At 37.2% G+C, this 22,639-nt stretch overlaps 1 protein-coding gene across 1 annotated transcript in view; it reads right to left on the bottom strand.

Moving 5' to 3' along the window:
• The window catches only part of ACTRT1 (actin related protein T1), a 173,536-nt gene extending 151,547 nt beyond the window's left edge, over nt 1–21,989 (bottom strand). Inside the window, 2 exon segments of the mRNA XM_064384471.1 lie at nt 9,028–9,180; nt 21,288–21,989. The gene's annotated coding sequence lies outside the window, so the exon portion shown is untranslated.
• Nucleotides 21,990–22,639: the final 650 nt, after the last annotated feature.

Raw genomic sequence — 22,639 nt, 5'->3', positions numbered from 1 at the left:
TATCAAAATATGAGTTTAATGTGGCAGATTTTATTGTCTTTTTTGTCATTTCAGTGCTTCATGTTTTTAAGAATTTGATTGAATATCATATTGAAAAGAATTAATCTACCTAGCAAAGCAAAAGTTGGTATTTTTAAAATAATAAAGGAAATATTTTGTGTAACTCAAAATCAAACCATGTATACGATGACTACATTTAGGTAGGAGTTTGATAATACTGAACATTTTTGGAATTGCAGTTATATGTAAATTGTATGATGTAACTAACACTAATGTATCCTTTTTAGATTTGAAACCTTGTGAAGGCAAAGCCCTTGCTTGTTTTGTTTACCTCATAATATAGTGTTAAAATGGCACTTAGCAACATAGAGTTTACTTGATAAATATGTGTTGAATGAATGCTTGAGTAAGTCATTAAAATAAAAAACAAGATGTCAAGATAAAACATCTTTATAAAAAAAGGAAAAAAGCCTCTCTCCTCCAGTAGGCCATCCAAGAGCTGAAAACAAAGACCAAGAAAAAGAAGGTGGGTGTAGGTCCCTGCTGTTGTGAAGAAACAGGAGGCCAAAAAGGTGGCAAATCTCCTGTTTGAGAAAAGGCCCAATAATTTGGGTATCGGACAGCATATCTAGTCCAAAAGGGGGCTCATTCACCTTGCCAAATAGTCCTGGTATGTCCAGTTGCTACAGCAAAAGCCTATCTCCTATAAGAAGTTGAAAGGATTCCCTTTGAAATCTGGCAGTAGACAAGGATGCCCTCTCTCACCACTCCTATTCAATATAGTACTGGAAGATCTAGCCAGAGCAATAAGGCAAGAAAAAGAAATAAAGGGTATTCAATTAGGAAAGGGGGAAGTCAAATTGTCTCTATTTGCAGACGACATGATTGTATATCTACAAGACCCCATCGTCTCAGCCCAAAATCTCCTGAAACTGATAAGCAACTTCAGCAAAGTCTCAGGACACAAAAGCAATGTGCAAAAATCACAAGCATTCCTATACATCAATAACAGACTTAAAGAGAACCAAATCAAGAATGAACTGCCATTCACAATTGCTACAAAGAGAATAAAATACCTAGGAATACAACTAACAAGGAACATTAAGGAACTCTTCGAGGTGAACTACAAACCACTGCTCAATGAAATAAGAAAGGACACAAACAAATGGAGAAACATTCCATGTTTATGGTCAGGAAGAATCAATATCATGAAAATGGCCCTACTGCCCAAAGTAATTTACAGATGCAATGCTATCCCCACCAAGCTACCAATGACCTTCTTCATAGAACCGGAAAAAACCACCTTAAACTTCATATAGATCCAAAAGAGAGCCCACATAGCCAAGTCAATTCTAAGCAAAAAGAACAAAGCAGGAGGCATCACACTACCAGACTTCAAACTATACTACAAGGCTACAGTAATCAAAACAGCATGGTACTGGTACCAAAACAGAGATATAGACCAATGGAACAGAACAGAGGCCTCGGAGGCAACACAACATATCTACAACCATCCGATCTTTGACAAACCTGACAAAAACAAGCAATGGGGAAAGGTTTCCCTGTTTAATAAATGGTGTTGAGAAAACTGGCTAGCAATGTGCAGAAAGCAAAAACTGGACCCCTTCCTGACACTGTACACTAAAATTAACTCCAGATGGATTAAAGACTTAAACATAAGACCTAACACCATAAAAACACTAGAAGAAAACCTAGGCAAAACCATTCAGAACATAGGCGTAGGCATGGACTTCCTGACCAAAACACCAAAAGCATTGACAACAAAAGCCAAAAGAGACATATGGGACCTAATCAAACTCCACAGCTTCTGCATGGCAAAAGAAACAGTCATTAGAGTGAATTGGCAACTAACAGAATGGGAAAACATTTTTGCAGCTTACCCATCTGACAAAGGGCTGATATCCAGAATTTACCACGAACTAAAACAGATTTACAAGAAAAAAACAAACAAGCCCATTCAAAAGTGGGCAAATGATATGAACAGACACTTTACAAAAGAAGGCATACATGAGGCCAAAAAGCATATGAAAAAATGCTCATCATCACTGGTCATTAGAGAAATACAAATCAAAACTACATTGAGATACCATCTCATGCCAGTTAGAATGGCGATCATTAAAAAATCTGGAGACAACAGATGCTGGAGAGGATGTGGAGAAATAGGAACACTTTTACACTGTTGGTGGGAGTGTAAATTAGTTCAACCATTGTGGAAGACAGTGTGGCGATTCCTCAAGGACCTAGAAATAGAAATTCCATTTGACCCAGCAATCTCATTACTGGGTATATATCCACAGGATTATAAATCGTTCTACTGTAAGGACACATGCACACGAATGTTCATTGCAGCACTGTTTACAGTAGCAAAGACCTGGAACTAACCCAAATGCCCATCGATGATAGACTGGACAGGAAAAATGTGGCACATATACACCATGGAATATTATGCAGCCATTAAAAATGAGGAGTTCGTGTCCTTTGTAGGGACATGGATGAACCTGGAAACCATCATTCTCAGCAAACTGACACAAGAACACAAAATCAAACATCGCATGTTCTCACTCATAGGCGGGTGTTGAACAATGGGAACACGTGGACACAGGGAGGGGAGCATCACACACTGGGGTCTGTTGGGGGGAAATAGGAGAGGGACAGCAGGGGTTGGGGAGTTGGGGAGAGATAGCATGGGGAGAAATGCCAGATATAGGTGAAGGGGAGGAAGGCAGCAAATCATGCTGCCATGTGTGCCTATGCAACAATCTTGCATGTTCTTCACATGTACCCCAAAACCTAAAATGCAATAAAATACATAAATAAATAAATATATAAAAAAGAAGTTGAGGGGAGGTTTTCAAGATGGCTGATTAGGAGGAAGTCGGATCGCAGCTCCGAAAGAAGGCGCAGAGGGTGAGTGGACGCCGCATTTCCAGACAGATTTTTACTGACCACAGACCAGGGGATTAACAGGAGGAGGAGCCGCACGGGTCACCAGTGCCGCTGGTTTGAGCGGAGAGGCGCGCCGCTCGGCCTACGCCCTGAGGTGGGGGGCGGCGGATCCACGTACAGAGCGAGAGAGACTGAATCACCTCTGAGCCAGCAAGGGGAGCTGAAGCAGGGATTCAAGCCAGGACACTCCTGGGCAAGGGCGCGCCACGAATCTCAGAGCCGCTGCTTTGGCTGATGCAGCGGCTCACAGGGCAGCGGATTTTTACTGCCCACAGACCAGGAGATTCACAGGTGGCGAAGCTCCACGGGTTGCCAGCGCCGCTGGTTGGACTGGCGTGGCTGCTCTGCCTGCACCCGAGGCAGGGAGCAGTGGCCCCTTGTGCAGAGTGAGCGAGACCGGATCCCCTCTGGGCCAGCAAGGGGAGCTGAGGCAGGGACTCAACCCAAGAGTTTCCTGGGCAAAGAGGACGCCTCCGGAAACACGGCTGAACACGGGACGGTCCAGCTCTGTGGAGGAGGGGCGTCACCCACCGGGAAACACCCTGCAGTTCCCAGGACAATTTGCCCACAGCAGCTCAACGAAGCCTCTGCAGGCTGAGTGTGACTAGGCTGCCACCTTGTGGGCAGGGAAAACCATTGCAACAGCGGAAAATCATAACGCCCTAATTCCCTGGGACAGACCACCTAGGGGGAAGAAAAGGGGGTTTATGAGTTCAGCTACTACAGACTTAAAATTACCAAAATCAGAAAGACAGCAACTACAAAGTCGATAGGTAGATAAATACACAAAGATGGGAGAAACCAGCGCAAAAAGGATGAAAACACCCAAAAACAGAACACCTCTCCTCCTACAAGGGAGCACAACTCCTCACCAGCAAGGGAACAAGACTGGATGGAGAATGAGCGTGATGAAATGACAAAATCAGCTTTCAGAAAGTGGATAATAAGAAACTTCCGTGAGCTAAAAGAACATGTTCTAACCCAATGCAAAGAAACTAAGAACCTTGAAAAAAGACTTGACGAAATGTTAACGAGAATGGACAACTTAGAGAGGAATAAAAGCGAATTGATGGAGCTGAAAAACACAACACAAGAACTTCGCGAAGCATGCACAAGTTTCAACAGCCGAATTGACCAAGCAGAAGAAAGGATATCAGAGGTCGAAGATCAACTCAATGAAATAAAACGAGAAGGCAAGATTAGAGAAAACAGGGTAAAAAGGAATGAACAGAGTCAACAAGAAATATGGGACTATGTGAAAAGACCTAATCTACGTTTGATAGGTGTACCTGAATGTGACGAAGAGAATGCATCCAAGCTGGAAAATACTCTTCAGGATATTATCCAGGAAAACTTCCCCAACCTAGCAAGGCAGGCCAATATTCAAGTCCAGGAAATACAGAGAACACCACAAAGATATTCCTCTAGAAGAGCAACCCCAAGGCACATAATCATCAGATTCGCCAGGGTTGAAATGAAGGAGAAAATACTAAGGGCAGCCAGAGAGAAAGGTCGGGTTACCCACAAAGGGAAGCCCATCAGACTTACAGCAGATCTCTCAGCAGAAACCCTACAGGCCAGAAGAGAGTGGGGGCCGATATTCAACATCCTTAAAGAAAAGAACTTTCAACCCAGAATTTCATATCCAGCCAAACTAAGCTTCATAAGTGAAGGAAAAATAAAATCCTTTGAGAACAAGCAAGCACTCAGAGATTTCATCACCACCAGACCAGCTTTACAAGAGCTCCTGAAGGAGGCACTACACATAGAAAAAAACAACCAGTACCAGCCACTCCAAAAATGCACGAAATGGTAAAGAGCATCAACACAATGAAGAATCTGCATCAACCAATGGGAAAAACAGCCAGCTAGCATCAAAATGACAGGATCAAATTCACACATAACAATATTAACCCTAAATGTAAATGGACTAAATGCCCCAATCAAAAGACACAGATTGGCAAATTGGATAAAAAGCCAAAACCCATCAGTGTGCTGTATCCAGGAAACCCACCTCACAAGCAAGGATACACAAAGGCTCAAAATAAAGGGATGGAGGAAGATTTACCAAGCAAATGGAGAGCAAAAAAAAGCAGGAGTTGCAATTCTCATCTCTGATAAAATAGACTTTAAAGCAACAAAGATCAAAAGAGACAAAGAAGGACATTACATAATGGTAAAAGGATCAATGCAACAAGAAGAGCTAACGATCCTAAATATATATGCACCTAATACAGGAGCACCTAGATACATAAGGCAAGTTCTTAAAGACTTACAAAGAGACCTAGACTCCCACACAATAATAGTGGGAGACTTCAACACCCCATTGTCAATATTAGACAGATTAACGAGACAGAAAATTAACAAGGATATCCAGGACTTGAACTCAGACCTGGACCAAGCAAACCTAATAGACATTTGCAGAACTCTCCACCCCAAATCCACAGAATATACATTCTTCTCAGCACCACATCACACCTACTCTAAAATTGACCACATAATTGGAAGTAAATCACTCCTCAGCAAATGCAAAAGAACGGAAACCATAACAAACAGTCTCTCAGACCACACTGCAATCAAGTTAGAACTCAGAATTCAGAAACCAACCCAGAACCGCACAGCCTCATGGAAATTGAACAACTTTCTCCTGAATGTTGACTGGATAAACACTGAAATGAAGGCAGAAATAAAGATGTTCTTCGAAACCAACGAGAATGAAGACACCACATACCAGAATCTCTGGGACACATTTAAAGCAGTCTCTAGAGGAAAATATATAGCAATAGGTGCCCACATGAGAAGAAAGGAGAGATCTAAAATTGACACTCTATCGTCAAAATTGAAAGAGCTAGAGGAGCAAGATCAAAAAAACTCAAAACCTAGCAGAAAACAAGAAATAACTAAGATCAAAGCAGAATTGAAGGAGATAGAGACACGAAAAACCCTTCAAAAAATCAATAAATCCAGGAGCTGGTTTTTTGAAAAGATCAACAAAATAGACAGACCACTAGCCAGACTAATAAAAAAGAAAAGAGAGAATAACCAAATAGATGCAGTAAAAAATGATAAAGGGGATATCATCACAGATGCCACAGAAATTCAAACCATCATCAGAGATTATTACAAACAACTCTATGCACATAAACTAGAAAACCTGGAAGAAATGGATAAATTCCTGGACAGTTGCCTCCTCCCAAGCCTAAACCAGGAAGAAGTCGAAACCCTGAATAGACTAATAACAAGGTCTGAAGTCGAGGCAGCAATTAAGAGCCTACCACCCAAAAAAAGCCCAGGTCCAGATGGGTTCACAGCCGAATTCTACCAGACATACAAAGAGGAACTGGTACCATTCCTATTGAAACTATTTCAAATAATCCAAAAAGAAGGAATCCTTCCCAAATCATTTTATGAGACCAACATCATCCTAATACCAAAACCCGGCAGAGACTCAACAAGAAAAGAAAATTACAGGCCAATATCCATGATGAACATAGATGCAAAAATCTTCAATAAAATACTGGCAAGCCGATTGCAACAGCACATCAAAAAGCTTATCCACCATGATCAAGTAGGATTCATCCCGGGGATGCAAGGCTGGTTCAATATACGCAAGTCTATAAATGTAATTTGCCACATAAACAGAACCAAAGACAAAAACCACATGATTATCTCAATTGATGCAGAGAAGGCCTTCGACAAAATTCAACAGCCCTTTATGCTAAAAACTCTCAACAAACTAGGTATCGACGGAACGTACCTCAAAATAATAAAAGCTATTTATGACAAACCAACAGCCAATATCATACTGAATGGGCAAAAACTGGAAGCATTCCCTTTGAAATCAGGCACTAGACAAGGATGCCCTCTCTCACCACTCCTGTTCAATATAGTACTGGAAGTTCTAGCCAGAGCAATCCGACAAGAAAAAGAAATAAAGGGTATTCAATTAAGAAAGGAGGAAGTCAAATTGTCTCTATCTGCAGATGACATGATTGTATATCTAGAAGACCCTATCATCTCAGCCCAAAATCTCCTGAAACTGATAAGCAACTTCAGCAAAGTCTCAGGATACAAAATCAATGTGCAAAAATCACAAGCATTCCTATACACCAATAATAGACTTAAAGAGAGTCAAATCAAGAACGAACTGCCATTCACAATTGCTACAAAGAGAATAAAATACCTAGGAATACAACTAACAAGGAATGTAAAGGACCTCTTCAAGGAGAACTACAAACCACTGCTCAACGAAATAAGAGAGGACACAAACAGATGGAGAAACATTCCATGTTCATGGTTAGGAAGAATCAATATCGTGAAAATGGCCATACTGCCCAAAGTAATTTACAGATTCAACGCTATCCCCATCAAGCTACCAATGACCTTCTTCACAGAACTGGAAAAAACCACCTTAAACTTCATATGGAACCAAAAGAGAGCCCGCATAGCCAAGTCAATTCTAAGCAAAAAGAACAAAGCGGGAGGCATCACCCTACCGGACTTCAAACTCTACTACAAGGCTACGGTAATGAAAACAGCATGGTACTGGTACCAAAACAGAGATATAGACCAACGGAACAGAACAGAGGCGTCGGAGGCGACACAACATATCTACAACCACCCGATCTTTGACAAACCTGAAAAAAACAAGCAATGGGGAAAGGATTCCCTGTTCAATAAGTGGTGTTGGGAAAACTGGCTAACCATATGCAGAAAGCAGAAACTCGACCCCTTCCTGACACCTTACACTAAAATTGACTCCAGATGGATTAAAGACTTAAACATAAGGCCTAACACCATAAAAACACTAGAAGGAAACCTAGGCAAAACCATTCAGGACATAGGCGTAGGCAAGGACTTTATGACCAAAACACCAAAAGCATTGGCAACAAAAGCCAAAATAGACAAATGGGACCTAATCAAACTCCACAGCTTCTGCACGGCAAAAGAAACAGTCAATAGAGTGAATCGGCAACCAACAGAATGGGAAAAAATTTTTGCAGCCTACCCATCTGACAAAGGGCTGATATCCAGAATTTACAACGAGCTAAAAAAGATTTACAAGAAAAAAACAAACAAGCCCATTCAAAAATGGGCGAAGGATATGAACAGATACTTTACAAAAGAAGACATACAAGAGGCCAACAAACATATGAAAAAATGCTCATCATCACTGGTCATTAGAGAAATGCAAATCAAAACTACATTGAGATACCATCTCACGCCAGTTAGAATGGCGATCATTAAAAAATCTGGAGAAAATAGATGCTGGAGAGGATGTGGAGAAATAGGAACACTTTTACACTGTTGGTGGGAGTGTAAATTAGTTCAACCACTGTGGAAAACAGTGTGGCGATTCCTCAAGGACCTAGAAATAGAAATTCCATTTGACCCAGCAATCCCATTACTGGGCATATATCCAAAGGATTATAAATCGTTCTACTATAAGGACACATGCACACGAATGTTCATCGCAGCACTGTTTACAGTAGCAAAGACCTGGAACCAACCCAAATGCCCATCGATGATAGACTGGACAGGAAAAATGTGGCACATATACACCATGGAATATTATGCAGCCATTAAAAATGAGGAGTTCGCGTCCTTTGTAGGGACATGGATGAACCTGGAAACCATCATTCTCAGCAAACTGACACAAGAACACAAAACCAAACACCACATGTTCTCACTCATAGGAGGGTGTTGAACAAGGAGAACACATGGACACAGGGAGGGGAGCACTATACACGGGGGTCTGTTGCGAGGGAGTGGGGGGGACAGCGGGGGGGGGAGTTGGGGAGGGATAGCATGGGGAGAAATGCCAGATATGGGTGAGGGGGAGGGAGGCCGCAAATCACACTGCTATGAATGCACCTATGCAACAACTTTGCATGTTTTTCACATGTACCCCAAAACCTAAAATGCAATAAAAAAATAAAATAAAATAAAATAAAATAAAATAAAAAATAAAAATAAAAAAGAAAAAAAAAAAAAGAAGTTGAAAGTATTTCACAAAATTAACCAGTTCACCCAGTTTTGGACCACTAAACAGCTACTTACCTGCTTAAGCTTGCCCACAAGCATAGACAAAAGGCAAAGCAAGAGAAGCAGCAGGGACTGTTGGATCTAGGTAGAGAAGAAAGCTGCCAGCAACGGGGATGTCTCCATTAAGCGACCACCAATCCTTCCAGCAGGTGTTAACATTCTCACTCCCTGGGTGGAGAACAAGAAGGCTCAGCTGGTAGTGACTGTACATAACATTGATCTCATAGAACTGGTTATGCTTCTAGCAGAAGCAGTTCTATGTAATATTAGGTGGAGATTCCTTACTGAATTATCAAGGGGAAGGCCAGAATGGGACAACAAATCCAGAGAAGGACTTACACAACCACTACCTTCACACAGGTTAACTCTGAAGACATAAGGAGCTCTGGCTAAGCTGGTGGACACAACAGCAGATATTATGAGATCTGCCATCTCTAGAGAGGGAAGTTCTGGATCCAAAATTTGTGGCTCAAATTGTCAATCTGGAAAAGGCAAAGTCTAAAATAACTTGCCACTAAACTGGATGAAATGTATACTGGTTTTGTCTACATAAAAATAATAAACATTCTCCTTCAAAAAGTCAAAACATCATGCTTGTTTTCAAACTCAGAGCTTATCTATGAACCACTGCAGGATAAATTTAAAATATGAATTATTTGAGAGAAAGACTTGTTCTATTTGTAATGGTGCCACATGTAATTTGTATTTTTATTTTCACATACACACACACTCACATGTTTGCATTGCCACACTGTAGGAAATTTGTGTATTTATTACCTTTATTTGAGAACATATTAAAAGTTTAGTTATGATAATTTTTCAACATTTTTACCTGATTCTTAGACAAGAAGACAATGCTGTTTTAATTAACAACTGTATTTTTGTCTTAAATCAACAACGATTCTCTTGAAAATTTGGTAAAAGATATAAATTTCAACTTCTGCATGAATAATAGTGATGAATCAAATAGAAAATAATTTAATCTACTCAAAACTTAAATGAGCTTAGGATATATATATACATCCATCTGAAGCATTTTTAATTTTTATTTATTTATTTATTTGTTTTTGAAATTGACTAAACAGAAAAGACACAGTAACTGACATGTTCAGGTAAGAATATTTAATTTTTCTAAATAGGACAATTCAAGATTTTAAGTTCCACTAAAATAAAAATCTTGTCAATTTATCACTTCCGTTAGATTTGTATGACTGATAAACTTAAGGATTTATATATGATATTGTTTTTCCTTGTTTTGATTGTTTTAAATGAAATAAGTTTGTGTGTCTCTATCAGCACCAAATTGTCATGCTTGATATTCCCACTTAATCATTCAACTGTTACAACTCACGTACATTTCTTATATCTTACAAGATTGACTGTCATGCACATTTGGCACTTTATTTGGATAATCACATAATCTGAAAAAAAGTTTGAAGTGTTTTGTATATAAATCAAGATGAATATCAATGCCATCTTTAAAATGATATGCCAACTTGAAGGGGACAGTAAGAATGGCATATTTAGCTTAACCTTAAGGTGCTTCCTGAAATATTTGTTATCATGTTAAGAAGCCCAAAACTACATGTTCTTACTTATAAGTGGAAGCTATATAATATGTATATATGAACATAGAGTGTGGAATGACAAACAATAGAGATTCAGAAGGGTAGGAAGATGGGACAAGGTTGGGGGATGATGAGAAATTACTTAATGGACAAAATGTATGTTATCTTGGTGATGGATACACTAAAAGGGCTGACTTCACTAGGAAATGAAATGCTCAACATCATTAATGAAAATGAAAGAAATACTCAACATCATTAGTGATCAGGAAAGTGCAAATCAAAATCACAATTTATGCATATAACAAAATTACACTTGTACCACATAAATTTATACAAATAAAAAAGTATGATATAAGTGAAAGTTTTCCCAGATGAAAATTGTATTAAAAAAGAAAAGATGGTAGTACTTTGATGAGACTTTAATTGAATGTGTAGATTGCTATTAACAGTATGGTCATTTTCAAAATATTGATTCTACCTATCCTTGAGCATGGGGTCTGCTTCCATTTGTTTGTGTTGTCTATGATTACTTTCAGCAGTGTTTTGTAGTTTTCCTTATAGACATCTTTCACCTCCCTGGTTAGGTATAGTCCCAAGTATTTTACTCTTCACAGAATTAGAAAAAAAACTCCTAAAATTCATGTGGAATAAAAAAAAGAACCCGCATACCCAAAGCAAGACTAAGCAAAAAGAACAAATCTGGAGGCATCACATTACCCAGCTTCAAACTATATTATAAGGCCGTAGTCAAGAAAACAACATGGTACTGAAATAAAAATAGGTACATAGACCCATGGAACAGAATAGAGAACCTAGAAATAAACCAAAATACTTACAGCCAACTGGTATTTGACAAAACAAACAAAAACATAAAGTGGGGAAAGGACACCCTTTTCAACCAATGGTGCTCGGATAATTGTTAAGTCACACGTAGGAGAATGAAACTGCATCCTTACTTCTCACCTTACACAAAATTCAACTCAAGATGGATCAATGACTTAAATCTAAGACCTGAAACTATAAAAATTCTAAGAGATAACATTAGAAAAACCCCTCTAGACATTGGCTTGGGCAAGGATTTCATGATCAAGAACTGTAAAGCAAAAGCAATGAAAAGAAAGATAAATAGCTGGGACTTAATTAAACTAAAGTGCTTTTTCAAGACAAAAAGAATAGTCATCAGAGTAAACAGACAACCCACATACTGTGAGAACATCTTCACAGTCTATATATCTGACAAAAAACTAATATCCAGAATCTACAACGAGCTCAAACAAATTAGCAAGAAAAAAACAAATAATCCCAGCAAAAAGTGGGCTAAGGACATGAATAGACAATTCTCAAAAGAAGATATACAAATGGCTAACAAACATATGAAAAAAATGCTCAACATCATTAATGATCAGGGAAATGCAAATCAAAATCACAGTAAAATACCACCTTACTCCTGCCAGAATTGCCGTAATTAAAAATATCAAAAAATAATAGATGTTACCATGGATGTAGTGAACAGGGAACACTTCTACACTGCTGGTGGGAATGTAAACTAGTACAACCACTATGGAAAACAGTGTGGAGATTCCTTGAAGAACTAAAGGTAGAATTAGCATTTGATACAGCAATCCCAGAGTATCTACCAGGTATTTACCCAGAGGAAAAGAAGTCATACAAAAAAGATACTTGCACATGCATGTTTATAGCAGTACAATTTGGAATTGCAAGAACGTGGAGCCAATCCAAATACTCATCATTCAGTACATGGAAAAAGAAAGTATGGTACATATAGAATATGATGGAATACTACTCAGCCATAAAGAGGAATTAATTAATGGCATTTGGACCAACTTGAATGAGATTGGAGACTATTATTCTAAGCAAAGTAACTCAGGAATGGAAAACCAAACATCATATCTTCCCTCTTATACATAGAAGCTAACCTATGAGGATGCAAAGGCATAAGAATGACACAATGAACTTTGGAGACTTGAGGGAAAGGGTGGGAAGGAGGTGAGGGATAAAAGACTACAAACTGGGTGCCATGTACACTACTTGGGTGATGGGTGCACCAAAATCGCAGAAATCCCCACTAAAGAACTTAATCATATAACCAGACACGACCTGTTCCCCAATAACCTATGGAAATAAAAAAAATGTTAAAAAAAGAAACCATATTAATCCATCTCAGCTCCCTTTTCCCCTAAAGGACAGCCACTTTTTGCAAGTCTTAATGTGTTCTATGTTAACTTCTGGAAAGTTTACTCATTCAAAGTTACTGACTCTGCCTAAATGAATTAACTATTAACAACTAGTTAGAGTAGTTGAATTCAAAGTATTAAATCAAATCCAAAATATATAACTAATTTTGTGGTTAATAAGTCAATAATAAATATGATAGGCACATAATAAAAGAACATAGACCATAATCAAAATTCAACATTCATGTGTTTCTAGTTCTAATACCACTACTATGAACTAATATTTATTGAGAGCTTATTATGTGCTAAGTACTGTATACTTTGCATATATAATGTCATTAAATTCATAGTATTAGCTTATTTTTAGATAAGTAAATTTTCTCACATTGTAGCATTTTAGTTGATATACAAATAAATTGTGAAAAGGCATACATTTGAAATAGTAACCACAAATTGATTTTAAAACAGGCTTAATTCTAAAGCCTTAACCATAATAACATATTGCTAATAAATGATGCTTAAATATTCCTTAACTAAATGGGGTTAAAAATAAGTAATGTATTCAGGATCCTCTAAAAACTAAAAATAGAACTACCATGCTATTCAGCAATCTCACTTCTAGGTATATACCCAAAAGAAAGGAAATTAGTATATCAAAAATATAACTGCACCTTCATATTTATTGAAGCACTATTTACACTAGACAAAATGTGGAATCTACCTGTGCTCATCAATGGATGAATGAATAAATAAATTTTACATATACAAGATGGAGCATTATTCAGCCATAAGAAAAACTGAAATCCTGTCATTTGCAGCAACATAAATGAAATTCCTGAACTTTATGTTAGATTAAATAAGCAGACACAGAAAGACAAAACACATTTCTTCACTAATATGTGAGAGCTAAAAATAAAATAGCTCATGGAGAGAGAGAGTAGGATGATGGCTACCAGAGGCTGGAAAGGAGACTGGGAAGGGAATGCATAAAAAGGGAATGGTTAAAGGTAAAAAGAAATGGTTAGGTAAAAGGAATAGCATCTAGTGCTCCATAACACAATAAAGTGACTATCGTTAACAACAATTTATTGTATATTTTAAAATAACTAAAATAATGTACCTGAAATGTTTCTAACACAAATAAATGATGAATGCTTGAGGTGATGAATATCTCAATTACCCTAATTTGATCATTATACATTGTATGCTTGTAACAAAATTTCACATATATCCCATAAATATGTGGAACTATTATGTATCTATAATAATTTTTAAAATTAAACTCTGAAATACTAGTACAAACTCTGTTTAAGGCATACCTTACATTTATGAGCTATTACATTGTATTAAATATAACAGTTATCATGCATTACCAGATACCACAGAAATGCAAGTCTTAATCTCATTTTGGAGGAGGAGTGATGACCCAGACCTAGAATGACTGAAAATTCGAGTCTAGTAACTAGACCAAGTCATCAGAATGTAGCAAACAATGAATAATAGCAAATTAATCAAATCTAGACAAAAAACAAACAGGGAATTTATAACTGACAGGTAAGAGGGAGATGATATGGTTTAAATGTGTGTCCCTTCCAAATCTCATGTTGAAATGTGACCTCCAATGTTGGAGGGAGGCCTAGTGGGAGGTGTCTGGGCCATGGAAGTAGATCCCTCATGAATGGCTTCTTGCTGTCCTCACAGTAATGAATGAGTTTTAACTTTATTAGCTTACAGGAGATCTGGTTGTTTAAAAGAGTCTGGGATCTTCCCTTCTCCCTCTGGCTCCCTATCTTGCCATCTGACATGCCTGCTCCTCCTTCCCCCTCTACCATGATTGGAAGTTTCCTGAGGCCCTAGCCAGAAGCAGATTCTGGTAGCATGCTTCTTGTACAGTCTATAGAAGTGTGAGTGAAGACAAACCTGTTCTCTTTGTAAATTACCTAGCCTCAGATATTCCTTTATAACAAATAGAAAGTGACAGGAGTCTTGAAGAAAATGCAACAAATCAGGGGATTTAATTTTCTGAAGCCAAGTGTTAACATCTTTCAGCACACCACTGGATTCAGGTAGGCTGGCAATAAGTAATGGCAACCCAAATATTAAACTATGTTATAGGGCTGAAAATTTCTGCACAATTGGAAGGACCAAGAAGCAAGATGGAACCCAGATTCCTGGAGAACATGAATATCAAGGCTAGAACAAAATAAATACCCAATTAAGGAAAATTATCAAGAAGGTTATTGGTCACAAGAAAGAATGCAAAAGGTAAATTTTGAAAGAGAGTATCAGGTCAAAATTGAACAGCTAGAAAGTTGACTCAGTGCCAAATAAGCTGATGCTCTAGGAAGCCATTAGTCTTTCTGTTTACCCTATTATAGCGTCAAATTGATTCAGAGCGTAGGAAGGTTTCAGTCTTGAATATAAGGGATGCCAGTGCTGAAGTCTGATGATATCAAACTCAAATCTACTGAATGAACTGAAATGAACACATAAAAGTAAAGAGATACTATTTATTATAGTAACTTTTTCTCTTTAAAAATTAGTTTCCTGTAATTTTACCTATACATTTTATATTTTAATCTTACTAAGAAGACAATTCAGGAATGTTATATTTTTGTACATTTTCAAAATACAAGATTTTTGAAACATTTTTATTCAGGCTACATCTACAACATATCTCTGAAGTGGTTTAAAATGAAAAAATTAAGAATCTGTGCTTAAAGAATAGTAACAAGATAAATTCACTGATTGCTTCAAATAAAACTAAACTAAGAAAATATAAACTTTTCATGCTAATGTAGACAAACTAATTTTTTTTACCTTTTTTTTTTAATGTAAGCCTATATCTAGGCTTTCACACTAGATATAGGCTTATATACAGAGATTAGAACTGATCAGCAGGAGTGACAATGCTAATGGTAATATTTTGCTAAATAAACTGGCTATGTCTTTCCAAATAAAATTGATTTATAAATAAATTCTACCAATAAGAGATGCCAGGTCAGAGTAAATACATTGCTACTATGGTATTGTAACTTGTGTTTACGTCTATTTTTACTTCTATGTTAATTTGTGTTGAGGAGTATATTTTCCATACTGTTAGAAAGAGAAGATGGCTTATTACATAATATGGTTCTTGGCAATAATAATGTTTTGTTCTGAAAATGTCAACCAAAATACAATAATATACATAGATAAAATACTTAATATTATTTAACAGTAGACTACACAAAATATTCAAAATCCAGCAAAGGACCATTAAATAAACCATGTTCAGAATATTGTAAGAACTATCCCTACAAATGTGTACCCCTGTAAAGTTCATATTTTTTTATTATTACTCTAAATTAGAAAAGTAATTTTGGACTAAAATATTCGGTTTAGTAGCTCTAGCACTCACAGAGGGCCAATATTAAGTCACTGACTTATTAGAAACTGCTAAGATATAGAGAAATAGAACATTTTAAGTTAGAGGACTCTCAGATATTGAAATTGGGATATTACCACTATGTCAGATCAAGAATACACTATATATGTGCATAATGATAGCTATAGACAGTAGCAGTTTCATTTTCTAAAATAAAAAAATCTCTAAATGGGACCACTTTTTATTACTTTTTAGAGTAAGGCTGAACATGAAGTAGACTTGATATGTATATATACCTATTCAGGTCAGACACTCTTAACTGTACATTATAGAATTTGAAGAATCAGGAAAAACATTAGTCTTAATGAATTCATAGTCAAGCTTCAACTGAGCTTTGCTTTGCTTTATGTTTTCCCATGAGCTTGGCTAATGTCCAGGTTTGGAGAGCAGGGAAACATGAGATGACTATGAATACATTAATCAACATTGCAGAGCACTGCTACCTTTAAAAAAAAAAAAAGAAGAAGAAGAATAAAAGAGATAGTAGGTTACTACATCAAAAAGTGTCTTGGGAGAGAGGTTGGTAAATGGGTACAACAGAACAATTACAGTTAAGTTCTAGTGTTCAGTAGCACAGGGTGATTCTATTAAGAATAATTCATTGTATATTTCAAATAGTCACTCTCAGCCTGCAGAGACTTCGCTGAGCTGCTATGGGCTCCACCCAGCTGCCATATGAACTTCCCTGCAGTCCTGTTTATATGGGTGTAGTTAGAACAGCTTCCGTGATGTTGGCCCGCCTCTCTAATGATGACTGTCTCTGTAATGGCGGGTTGCCTCGGCAATGGTGGGTTACCTCAGGAACACCAGGCTGCCTCAGTAATGGCGGACACCCCTCCCCTACACAGCTGGACCATCCTGGGTTCAGCTGTGCTTACTGTGAAACTCTCAACCCAGAGCGTTTCCAATTGCTCCTGGCCTGGCTCCCTGTTTCAACTCCCCTTGCTGGCTGAGTGGGAACACAGTCCCATTTACTCTGTATCGGGAGCTGCTGTGCCGGGGCACAGGCAAAACAGCCGCGCCAGCCAAAACAGTCGCCCTGGCAACCCGTGTGGCTCCTCCACCTGGGAATCTTCTGGTCTGTGGGCAATAAAAATCCGTCTGGAAATGCGGTGTCCACTCACCCTCTACACTTTCACTCAGAGCTGTAATCCTGAGCTGCATCTAACCAGCCATCTTGGAACTCCCTTCAACATGGTTTTTAAAAATATTTCATCTTTAATCTATAATTAGTCTCTGAAGAGGAAGGACCATGTATATTGAATAGAACAAATATACTGAATAGCTACTATGTACTAGGAGCTTCTGGGAATATAAAATAAGGAAATATAATCCCTTTCCTTAAAAAGCTTAAAGCACTGGGAAAGATAAACAAGTTCACCAGTACACAACTAATGCAGAAAAGAGTACTATAGTTGAAATATATTCTATAATAAATGTTTACCAATGCGTTCATGACCAATTTGTTGATTAAGCATGAAAAAAATGTACTTTAAAGGAAATTCAAAGTTTTTGAATCTTGTATACTACTTCTAAACATTGAGAGAAAAGGTTTATTTGACAGTCAGAAAAATGCTGTGCTACTTGTTTCACAAAAACAAAGTGGGGAGTCTCATGACTCCTAGAGAGAAAAAGTATATAGAAGAGGGAAGGCAGGAAGTAAGAAAGGAAGGAAGGAAGGGAGGGAGGGAGGGAAGATGGAAGGAAGGAAGGAAGGGGGGAGGGAGGGAAGATGGAAGGAAGGGAGGGAGGGAGGGAAGATGGAAGGAAGGAAGGAAAGGATGGAGGGAGGGAAAATGAAAGGAAGGAAGGAACGAAAAGGAGGAGAAAGAGAGAAAGGCAGAAAGAAGGAAAAGAAAAAGAGAGATGAGCACACATCATGCTTAGTGTTCCTGTAGTTAGTATTTATTTACTGTATTGACTGAAGCTAGTATCTTTTAAAGTATATTTAGCAAATACTTACATAATGCTTACTCTGCATCAGGAACTATTTTAAGTCACTTTTTCATATTAATTTATTTGATTCATTTAATTCTCACAATTTTTGGACATGGGTATACTATAATCTCCAGTTTAAAGAAGGCAGAGAGAGGTTAAATAATATCCTCAATTACTTCCTGCTTGACCACTTGAAAAGTTGGGAAGGAACGCATCATTTGCTATAGCACTATTCTTTTCTTTGTCTTTTGAAAAAGAAGAATAAAACAGTGCTTTGAAGTTATTTACCTGCTCCCTGGTATCTGACATTGTCTCATACTTCCCTATCTTACCTTTCTAGATAAAAATTTTGGGCCTTTGTCTGCCGCCCTCAATTAAAATGCATTTATTTGAAGATTTTCTAGGTGATGATACGCCAGTGCCTGATGACCTTTTAAGGATTAGGTGGCAATTATGTTTAATTACAGATTTGCTAATTCTAATCTAATAACTACCCTTCCCACAGGCACTGGGTAGAAGAGTTCAGGAACTATGGTAGTTACTCTCCTTGTGCTTTCTCATTTAATACCCACTATAATACTATAAGAGAGATACTGTATTCTCATTTTACATATGTAGAAACTGAGACTCAAAAAGTTCAGATAACATTACCAAGGATTGGGGTATAAATCAACATATCTCTGACTCCAAAGCCTGTGCTTTTCCCAATTTTGAAGATATTTGTCCTAATTCGGAGCTGTAGAATACTTGACATGTATGCTTCCACTCTTCTGTTTCATGCCCTTAGTAGTCATTGCTAATTAGTTACAATCTGTCTTAGCTCAGTACTCTAGGTTGTCACTACAAACGGATTGGGATTGATATGGGAGAAAAAGTAGTTTAATTACTCTTGCTATAATCCAAATGTGACCTTTCTTTTCCATATTATAGGTTTAAATGCCTTTAAAAACTTTTATTTTAAATGATGTCAAATTTATACGCAATTATTTTCAGGCCACAATTTCCTGAGATTGGAGGAAGAGAAAAAGATGACAAAAACAGACCAAAGCTAAATTTTAGCACTATGTCAGATTTTCCATAAATGGAATTCCATAAAGTTAAAAATAACTCAAAAAAAATGATCTTGTACATCTATATCAGCAGTGTTTTTTACTGAACAAAATGGGAAATAAAACTTTAATCTTAAGGTGATGATAAATAATTAAACATGTAAATGTCAAATGTAGAAATAACCTGGAAATTAACCATAAAAATGTATATTTTAGGATAATTAACTCAGTGTTAAGACATATATGGATGTACGGAAGACATGAGAGCCACCTGTTCATTTATTTCCCAAGTAAACAGCAAACGTGACTTTCATTCAAATCCATGTATTCATTCAAATGAACTCCAAAGCTCTAATATACTATGGGTAGCTATTTTTGCTGCTATTTAGCATCAAATGCATTTGTAGGACTTTACTTCATAGAAACAGGCATGTATATGAAACTATTTCTGTCCTCAATTTTATAACAAATCAGTGCTGAGTACAATTTGAGGTTATTAGAGATTAGTAGATATTGTACTGAAAAATATATTTTATCAACATTGTAAAATACAGCATATGCACATTTTTCTTTACAGTATTTTTTCTAAAATTGCCACAATTATATTCCAATGATTTAATTTAGAACATTTTATTGTAGATACATATTGGTAAAAATAGCTTTCACAACCAATATCCATGTTTGGAGTGGTACAGAAATCAAATTTATCTCACCAATAAACAATAATAATAGTAAGAATTATAAAATAACAATGTCATTCTAATATATACTACTTTTTGTTTATAAAGCACTCAACACACACTTTACTCATTTAACTTTCATAATAATTAACAGATTGCTTGTACCATAGGCAACTATTCTCATTTCCAGAATTAAGATTTAGTATATCTGTGTAGACCCATAATTTGAATTTTACATATTCATATGCAGGTAATTTTAAGGGAATATTGCTACTCAGAGTGCTGGCTCACTCAGAACAGCAGTGTGGGCATCACCTCGAAGCTTGTTAAGAAATGCAGAAACCTGGGCCTCAACTCAGAACCACTGACTAGGAATTCGTGTTTTATTAAGATTCCTCAGGTGATTCAAATATACATTAAAGCTTGAGGAGCATCTCTCTACATTTCAAAGGCAGATATGGTTATCCTTCCACTGAAGATAGTGTTCTCATTTGCAAAATAGGTATAATCAATACCTGTTTCCAAAGATGGTTGTAAAAACAAAACAGGAGGATTATATTAGCAAACTTTCAGCCAATGGTCTCTGCTAGCATTTTCATTCATTTAACAAATAGTTTTCTTGAGTACTTGCTCCAAATCAGAGACTCTGTTGCGTTTGTCTTATAAAATGGTAAAGAAAATAGATACAGGGCCAGGCACGGTGGCTCACGCCTGTAATCCCAGCACTTTGGGAGGCCGAGGTGGGCAGATCCCAAGGTCAGGAGTTTGAGACCAGCCTTGCCAATGTGGTGAAACCCCATCTCTACTAAAAATACCAAAATTAGCCAGGCATGGTGGTGGGCACCTGTAGTCCCAGCTACTTGGGAGGCTGAGGCAGAAGAATCACTTGAACCTAGGAGGTGGAGGTGGCAGTGAGCCGAGATTGTACCACTAGACTCCAGCTTGGGCAACAGAGTAAGACTCCGTCTCAAAAAAAAAAAAAAAAAAAAAAGATGGATACAGTTCCTGCCTTTATGGAGTTAATAGTCTAGTGCCGAGCTTACAGTTACCATCATCAATATCATAACCAACATTAAGATATTTTTATTAGTAGTAGTAACGGCAAGTCTTAAAAGGGTATAACAGAAAGAGACGAAGGAGAACCAAATGTTTCTCATCAGCAGTGTTGCACAAGAAAAGCAAACAAAAGTTAGCATATTAGTTTGATTTCACAGAGAGAGAAGCCATGGCAAAAGTATTTGCCTGTGGCTGAAGGAGTAAATAGGAGGGGAAACGGAGGACAAAAAGATACATATCTGGAGCTGTATAAATCATTTTCACAAAGTCATAGAGAGTTATTTCTTGCTAGGTAAAACATTTTGAATTGGATCTTAAAAGCAATAGGGAAATAGCACATGTGAATTTTCCATAGTTCTTACCCCAATATGTCCTTAGAGCTGACCTCATTGGGGTTGTTTGCCTAGAGCTTAGTTCTTCTGAAGGTTTCAGAAACAAGTTCTATCCCGCTGTAGTTATAAGAGAACTGACTCCACGTGAATTGATCTTCATTTCGTAGGCCCAAAGTGTCTCTCTCACATGAATGCATGAATTGCAGGCAAAAAAAAAAAAAGGAAAAATTAATTATCCCACACAATCGATTGACTCAATGTTGGAGTGATAAAAAGTAATGCATTCTTTGATTCAAAATCTGCGTGCCCCAAAGTACACACCAGAAACCCATTGCTTGAATTGACAAATCTCTTAATTAGAAGACGGTATTTGTTCTCAATTAGAGAAACAGATTGAGATGCTTCCTTTAACGATAAAACCGTTGAAACGTGTGCAGCAGTTTGGTGGAGAAAAAGGCAATTAGGTATATCACCTGGAGACTCCTTGCATTTGCAGCAGTGAATGCATAAACAAAAAGATTACTCCACTCAAGAGATACTTCACCATGGCTCAGAGAGAGATGAATCACTGCTGATGGGTATTTAAGAAATGTCCTCTGAAATTAATTCCTATACACACAAAAAGATAATCACCCCCATCCACATTACCTGGGTATACGTATCCTGAAATTCCACTGAATTTCAGGAAAATAATATGAAGATCATACTTAGAACACAATCAGAAGAAGCACTTTTCCATGAATTTACTGCATCATAGAATGCTAGTTACTCAAATAGCTCAGGTGTTTTGTGTTATTTCATTAATTCATTTAATGAGTACCACATATTTTGTGCACAACTCTACTGAACACACAAGTATACTCAAATATGTAAAAGAATAATCCACTGTCCTCCAGGACCTCATTTGTAAAACATTTGGCAAGATGTTCCATTAGATAATTAGAGGAAAAAATCAAGTCCATGTGTTACAAAATGTGTGCTGGAGAGCTAGTGTGTACATGTGTGTGAGTGCACACACGTGCAGGAAGAAGTCTAAGTCTGAGAAACATCAGAATGCATTCTTTGTGATATGTTAGAGATTAGTCATACACTAGACCTTGAAAAGAGTGCAGGCTTTGAATTTCGCTGCTTTTAAAAAATACCAAAAGAGCCTATTAAAAAGCTGAAAATCCAATTACATAATTAGATCTTTTTGTCTATATAATGTAAAATGTTCAACTTAACAATTTAATTGAATTTTATTGGTTATTCTATCACACAGCCCACCCTACTTTTTCAGCTGAATTCAATAGGATAATGAAATACCTTTTCAGTCATAGCCAATTTATTTAAATAGGGCATTCCAGTGTGTAGGCAAATGTGATAACAGGAGCTCTACACAG

Source organism: Aotus nancymaae, unplaced genomic scaffold (assembly GCF_030222135.1).
Source record: "Aotus nancymaae isolate 86718 unplaced genomic scaffold, 86718_ANA_hifiasm-v0.15.2.pri h1tg000004l, whole genome shotgun sequence".
Taxonomy (NCBI): domain Eukaryota; kingdom Metazoa; phylum Chordata; class Mammalia; order Primates; family Aotidae; genus Aotus; species Aotus nancymaae.
Note: the sequence above shows the minus strand (reverse complement) of the source record. Positions and strands in the feature narration are given on the sequence as shown.